Source organism: Budorcas taxicolor, chromosome 23 (genome assembly GCF_023091745.1).
Source record: "Budorcas taxicolor isolate Tak-1 chromosome 23, Takin1.1, whole genome shotgun sequence".
NCBI lineage: Eukaryota > Metazoa > Chordata > Mammalia > Artiodactyla > Bovidae > Budorcas > Budorcas taxicolor.
Window position 1 is genome coordinate 4,317,832 of NC_068932.1, and position 7,486 is coordinate 4,325,317.

The following is a 7,486-nucleotide window of genomic DNA, read 5'->3' on the forward strand; positions in this document are numbered from 1 at the left end:
ACTAAGACACCAGGGAAGCCCAGTGGATCTTACATATGTGTTTGTTAAGTAATACATAGAAGTGGTATCAGTGTAACCTATATATAAAAATCATGCAATGATTTTTTATTGCCTTCCAGTTCTTCCTCTTTGTAAAATCCTTTGTCATGAATCACTAGACAATGCCTCTATTATTTTCTTAGCACTTCTTTTTTCCTCTTTAGTCATCTTGCTTTGCTTCTGGTAGTGATGCTAAATACTCATCATATCTAGGATGTTGCAAGTTCACATATTACCAAGAACTCTGTTTCTCGTAAAATAATGAAGATCAGTTTCTAAAGTATAGAGTGTCTGTATCAACTTTAAGTTCAAGAAACACTATTTTCTATTCAATATAATGTATAGCAGAGGAATTTTGGATGTGACTCTTCCATATCCTGCTCTACGTCATATCTTTTTTGAGACTACTCATATTTTCTGCAAAGTGGAATGTGCTCTAGATTTTATATTATGGAAAGACATAGGATTTAGAATTCAGATTTGCTTTTTAAGATATATCTGACACTAGAATTATTTCTTAAAGCATAGCATGTTTTCTTCCAGTTTTCTGAAAGTTAAATGAATTTTCACAACTACGTCTTTACAGGAAGTTAGTAATAGGGTTTCTACAGAACCCTGAGAAGACTCAGGTTCACTATCCCTGAATATGTTAATGATTGTTAAAGCCACTGGTGTTATATGTGGGGAATGTATTTATTTATATGTAGCTAAGGCTATTTTTATTTTTTGAATGTGTAATCTCTTTTGGATTTAATATTAATGCAAGGAAAAATTATGCTACACTGGTTACACACATTCCCTTTTCAGTATCTGTGCTTTACCAGAAATGATATGCAATGGACATTTTTATTTACCTGTAGTCTGATGAGTCATATTAAAACATAAAGCTTTAGAAGTGGGGGAAGGTATAATGACGTAAAATTATTTTCATGTTTTAGTATCGAGTTATTACCTAGGAAACTACACTGAAGCCTTGATTTTGACTTGTCTCTGATGCACTGACAGTGACCCCTAGTGGTGAGATAGACTGTCCATTAGACGTTCGTTTCTCTTGCTCCTCAGTTTTCTGTTTCTTCGGTTTTTTTAAAATACTGATTTGATTCATTATTACAAGAGTAATAAGAAAATTAGGTAATTAAATGATCAAGTGAAACAAGAATTTTAAGAATTAAGTTTGTTTTTGTTGCTTATTGCGGCTGCTGCTGCTAAGTTGCTTCAGTCGTGTCCGACTCTGTGCGACCCCACAGACGACAGCCCGCCAGGCTCCCCCATCCTTGGGATTCTCCAGGCAATAATACTGCAGTGGGTTGCCATTTCCTTCTCCAATTTGCAGCTTATTATCTCTTAAGAAATATGTAGTAAAAGTAATTGACAAAATCCCTGAGTGAGTAAATCAGTCTGTGAGCCAATACAAAAAGTAGCATAAATATTTCTTATAATTTCTTATTTTATATAAGTAGGGAAACTAAAAAATTCAGCACTTGAAGCTGTCATTTAAAATGAAGTTATGTTTGCTTTAGTAATTGTACCATTTGCAATTTATTTTAACTCTAAAAAATATGCATCACGGAGTGCTTAATCTACTTAAGTCATTACCCGTAAGGATTAATTTACTTTAGACCTCTATAGCATTAGCAGTTTTTAAAAGTGCATTGTAAGACTTTCTGTATGGGAGCACTATAGGAAATTGTATCAGATGTTATTAACAAACAATATAAAATGGAAAACTAAGCAATTTTTTTCCCTTTCTGCTCCTCACTTTAATGACATCTTAGAATGTCTCCTTAGAATTACAATAACATAAGATCTGTCAGTATTCAATGTAATTAACAATATTCGTGTATATAAAATATAAGATCATTAATTATTTTTATCCATCTAAAATATGATCAGGGGTTAATATGTTTTATTACAATATCCTGTCCTGCTATGACTCTTTTTGAGGAAATATTTTAATACTATTTTATTCTTTAAAAGTAGCCACTGCAAGTGGCTATTTTCAAAAGTTATGAGACCATAGAAAAAATTAATACTATACATTGTAAAGAAAATATCATCTATGTTTATCTCAGGAGTTATTCCATGGAAAGCAGCTGTGTAATGCTAGTAGGTATTTCCACTATAAAAGAGTATATTAGCCAAAAAAGAGAGAAAGATTTAAAATGAATGAAAAGGCTTCTTTATTATAGATGCATTACAGAAGGACATGGCAACCCACTCCAGTATTCTCACCTGGAGAATCCCATGGACAGAGGAGTCTGGTGTGCTACAGTCCAGAACACTGCAAAGAGTTAGACATGACTGAAGCTGACTGAGCACACACTGTACCTTACTGTCTGACTATCTGAGAAAGGGTTATAGATGTAGTGTTTTCCAAAGTAATCTAATGCACAATTTTGCATGCAGTATATAGTTGAAATAATGTAGAAAATACTGACCTCTGTGTTTCTTCAGATTCTTTGAATGTTTCATTCTCTGTGATTTCCACATTGTGTTTTTGTTGATTGTTGCTGTTCGGTTGCTCAGTCATGTCCAGCTCTTTGCAACCCCATGGACTGCAGCACACCAGGCTTCCCTATTGTTCACCAGTTCCTGGTGAACTCATGAACTCTTGCTCAGACTCATGTCCATTGAATCAGTGATGTCATCCAACCATTTCATCTTCTGTTGTCCCCTTCTTCTCCTGCCTTCAATCTTTCTCAGCATCGGGGTCTTTTCCAATAAGTCAGTTCTTTGCATCAGGTGGCCAAACTGGAGCTTCAGCTTCAGCATCAGTCCTTCCAATGACTATTCAGGATTGATTTCCTTTAGGATTGATTGATTTGATCTCCTTGCAGTCCAAGGGACTCTCGAGTCTTCAACACCACGGCTCAAAAGTATCAATTCTGCAGCCATCAGCCTTCTTTATGGTCCAACTCTTATATCCATACATGACTACAGAAAAACCATAGCTTTGATAATATGGAACTTTGTTGGCAAAGTAATGTCCCTGCTTTTTAATATGCTGTGTAAGGTCAAAGACCTGGTTGTAGTAATGGAATAAGGAAGGACTCCCTCCTCAAGTACATAAAAATGAGAGTCTCTCCTTGAAGGTGAATAGTTCTCAACTCCTACAGTTTATGGAAGGACATTTATATCACTTTAATGTGCCCCTTTAAGCTGTTACCTACAGTCACAACAATTTTACTCTTGTGTTTAAATAGAGATTCAGCTCCAGGGCAAATCTGAAGGTTGCTGTGATCCTGGCCCTCTAGGACGGAAGAAGTCATTCTTTTCTGTTAAGTGGCAACCAAAATGTATGACTTTATTATTACAGGAACTTACCCTTAACCTCTATTTTCTTCTAAAATGAATGTTGCCCTTCTTCTTTTTATTTATTTTTTTTAAGATGGGTACCCAGACTCCGACAACTGATAAAAAATTTTAAAAGCTGATGCTTTTCTATGGCAACTAATGAAAGATTTATCATTCCTGTAGCATTTACTTTTTGTACTGGAAATATTTTTCAAATGAATTAAGCCAAAATAATTCAGAATGTTATAGACCTCAGTGTTACTTACATAATCTGCTTGCAGAGATTATTAGTTATTTTTCTAAAATAAATTACTGATTTTTTAATGCCTTTAATAGCAATATACCCTTATGATTTTACCCTCTAATAAGTTAATGCCCTACATTATCAAATATAGGATTTACTCACCGTCCACCATTGAAACCCACTCCAGTATTCTTGCTAGGAGAATTCCTTCGACAGAGAAACATGGAGGGCTACAATCCATGGGGTCACAAAAAGTAAGACATGACTGAGCACATAACACTTTTTATTAAAACTTTGGATAGTTACTTCGACTTGCGCTGTGAAGAAAGAATTGTTTTATATTACATTTGTATAATCTGCTGTAATAACATTAAACTTCTGAGAAAAAAATATACTTTCAGGGAACTGATCTCTTTTAAAGGCATGGGACATTCTTTGTTGATGAGCTAATAGCTTCTCCATTATAGACCAGAGCTTAGCTTGTAGTTCTGTTCTGCAGAATCTACACTAAAATTACTGTGTTTTCCAAAGGCTTTGTTTGAATATTCTTTCATTGTTTTTTCACAGAAACCTAGTGAAGTTAGGTTGGTAGACTCCCACTTGTTTTCAATTTGGTGGTGTACATAATTATATAGTATATATAATACTATATTAATATATTCCAATTATATTTAAGGGATAGGACTTGTTTATTTTATTAAAAATCTTCAATCCTGTGAAAATACAAAAAAAAAAAAAATGATTCTAGAGCCATAGGGTTATTTTCATATTTCAGATTGCAGCTGTATGTTTCACTTTGTTTTTAATTGTAACTTTTGCTAGACACTTGGAAAAAAAATCAATGTGGTAACATTACTTCAGGTGAATATGAAAAAAATGTATTTTTTTCTTCTGTTTTGTTTTATTTATTAGGATAATTAGTGTCATTTAAGTTACTGTTAATATTAAAAAATGACAAGAGTTGACTTTAAGTCTTATTGGGTAGTATCTGTTTCTCTTTCATGAATTATTTTTAATTAGGTTCAACTTTTATTTAATTGATTCTAGTTGCAAAATAATGTACTTTAATACTAAAACATTCAAATTTTATAAAATGAAGAGAGGCTTTGGTCTTTGAAGAAGTCAACTAGAATTAAACTAAAAAAAGACCTGAGAATTAACATTTCAGTCATATAACCTTATCCAAGGTCCTTAATCTCTTTACATTTGTTTTCCTAGGACAAATATCTAATCAGAGTAAAATAATCTTTTTTAACTGAAGAGTCATCAATTCCCCTAAACATATTTTTCAAAACATAAGCTTAATAAATTATTTATGATTTGCATATATATTCAAAAATACATGTTTTATATATTTAAATATATAAAATTCAAACTGAAATGAATATTAGCAAGTTGACTTCTAAATAGAAAGTCATTCCCTTTGAGATATTGGACAGAAAAAACATTAGAGTTCTTTTGGTCTATATAGTATACATTTATGTGTGTATTCTTTAAGTTTCTTGTGTGTTTATATATTAAACACTATAGACACATAAACATATAGTGGATATATAAACATATACACATGAATATGTCTATATATAAATTCCAATTTTATATTATTCCTATTTCATTGGTATCTTCTTCTTGAGTATCTCACTACACAAAATCATTTCAAAATGTATGCTTCTGTAACAATTTTATTAATTTATGCCTAAGCATTTATTCATGTAATGATAATGAAACGTATCATTACAGTGAGCTGAAAGAGTTCACATACATTCATATATGTAGATACATGTACATCTTTTATTTCCTAAATTTAATCTAGTTAACTCATGTACTTTATCAGATTTTTAAAATTAGACATGGCAGGGGGAATTAATCCTGTCTTCATTTTTTCCTTTAACTGTAAAGTATTTCTGGACTGATGGACTATATGCTGATTTCCAGGGCTTCAGATATCCCGTTGTGGTCTACTTATGCATGAGTTTAATCATCAGTATCTTCTAGTTGGGCCATTGTAGGACTGAAAATTTACCTTTTCTTTTCCCTTTGAGAGCCATTACCACCTGCTTTCATCTCCCTGATATCTACTTACCATAACTGGCTCTGTCTCTGCATTAGTCAAGCTCACAATAATTCAAACAAGCCTACATGCAGCAGAATAAAAATGCCATTCCTTTACTAAAACATTTTCCAATTAGTAGTGTTCATACTCTGCATAAACAGTTCCTATTCATCTCTCTCTTCCATTGTATCTCACTAAAAATAACCCCTGACAACTTAATATATCTCAGACTAACTCATCTAATTAGTCTGCCAAGAATCTGACATTTTTACCTTCTGTTCCTTTATTTATGCATATATATGTTCTTTCCCTCAAATTACCTTCAAGGCATTGATCAGCTAATTCCCATCAGAAAATCTGATTAACTGTCTTCACCTATTGTTCAGGATGTTAAACCAGTGTATACTTTCATATGTATACAAAGTATTAATATTTTACTATTTTATAAATGAAGATACTACAGATCAAAGGAAAACAATAAAGGTATTCATCCAAAGTCTCATGTACACTATCCAAAATAATTTGCATTCTTTCGATAAGTATATTTTAATGGAATTAGCACTCAAAGAATTTACTTACATATATATTGCATGGGACCCCAAACAATATTTCAATCACTTGAAACAATAGCTTGTTTTTGGTTAGTTGTTGTCATTCAGTCACTCAGTTGTGTCTGACTCTACAGTCCTATGGACTGCAGCACACCAGGCTTTCCTGTCCTTAACTATCTCCCAGAATTTGCTCAAAGTCATGTCCATGGAGTCACTGATGCCATCCAACCATCTCATCCTCTGTTGCCCCCTTTTCCTCTTGCCTTCAATCTTTCCCAGCATTAGAATCTTTTCTAATGAGTTGGCTGTTTGCATCATGTTGCCACAGTATTGGAGCTTCAACTTCAGCATCAGTTCTTCGAGTGAATATTCAGGGTTGAGTTCCTTTAGAATTGACCCATTTGATCTCCTTGCTGTCCAAAAGACTCAAGAGTCTTCTCCAGCACCACAGTTCAAAAGCATTAGTTCTTCAGAACTCAGCCATTTTTATGGTCCAACTCTCATATCCATACAAGACTACTGGGAAAACCAGTGTGTTACTGATCCTGTTTCACTGCCAATTGCCTGACTATATATTATGGTGTGTACTGTTCATTGAACCCAAGGTAGGCAAGGCACTGGCTAAGAGGCTGGAAGAAGACTTCAGGAGTTGTAGGAACTGCCAACACATTTATTCTCTCCTGGCTAGCACATCAGCTATAACATGACCTCTCTCCTGGCTAATACAGCTGCTGTAGCAGCAGCAATAATATAGCCATAACATAGCTTCATATAACATATTCATGATGCTGTTCCAGTGTAGCCTCAATGTAGTAGCAGCAAGGGCTTTCATGGTGAAACTCATACAGGCATAACCCACAAAGTAGGCCGTGATCAAGTGAGTTCTTCGTGATGCACACATGCAGTTCTGTAAATGATCTCAGACACTAAACAAACTTGCAAAATCATTGTTTACAACTTCCCTGGTGGCTCAGTGGTTAAAGCGTCTGCCTCCAATGCGGGAGACCCGGGTTCGATCCCTGGGTCGGGAAGATCCCCTGGAGAAGGAAATGGCAATCCACTCCAGTATTCTTGCCTGGAGAATCCCATGGACGGAGAAGCCTAGTAGGTTACAGTCCACGGGGTCACAAAGAGTCGGACACGACTGAGCGACTTCACCTTCAGAGCAAGAGGGCGTGAGCCTGTGGAGTGAGAGAGCCTGACTGGTGCCATCTTGTTAATTTCCTCATACATAGCTTTGGGCAAATGGACCTTTTTCCACAAACAATTTCTCTGCTTTTTAATATGCTGCCCATGTTTGTTATA

The 7,486-nt window shown here is 34.5% G+C and overlaps 1 non-coding gene across 1 annotated transcript; it reads left to right on the forward strand.

Annotated features, from left to right (window-relative positions):
• Positions 1–7,140: 7,140 nt before the first annotated feature.
• TRNAW-CCA (transfer RNA tryptophan (anticodon CCA)) lies at positions 7,141–7,212 on the forward strand. The gene has a single exon. It is a non-coding gene; the product is annotated as a tRNA-Trp (tRNA).
• The last annotated feature ends 274 nt before the right edge of the window (positions 7,213–7,486 follow it).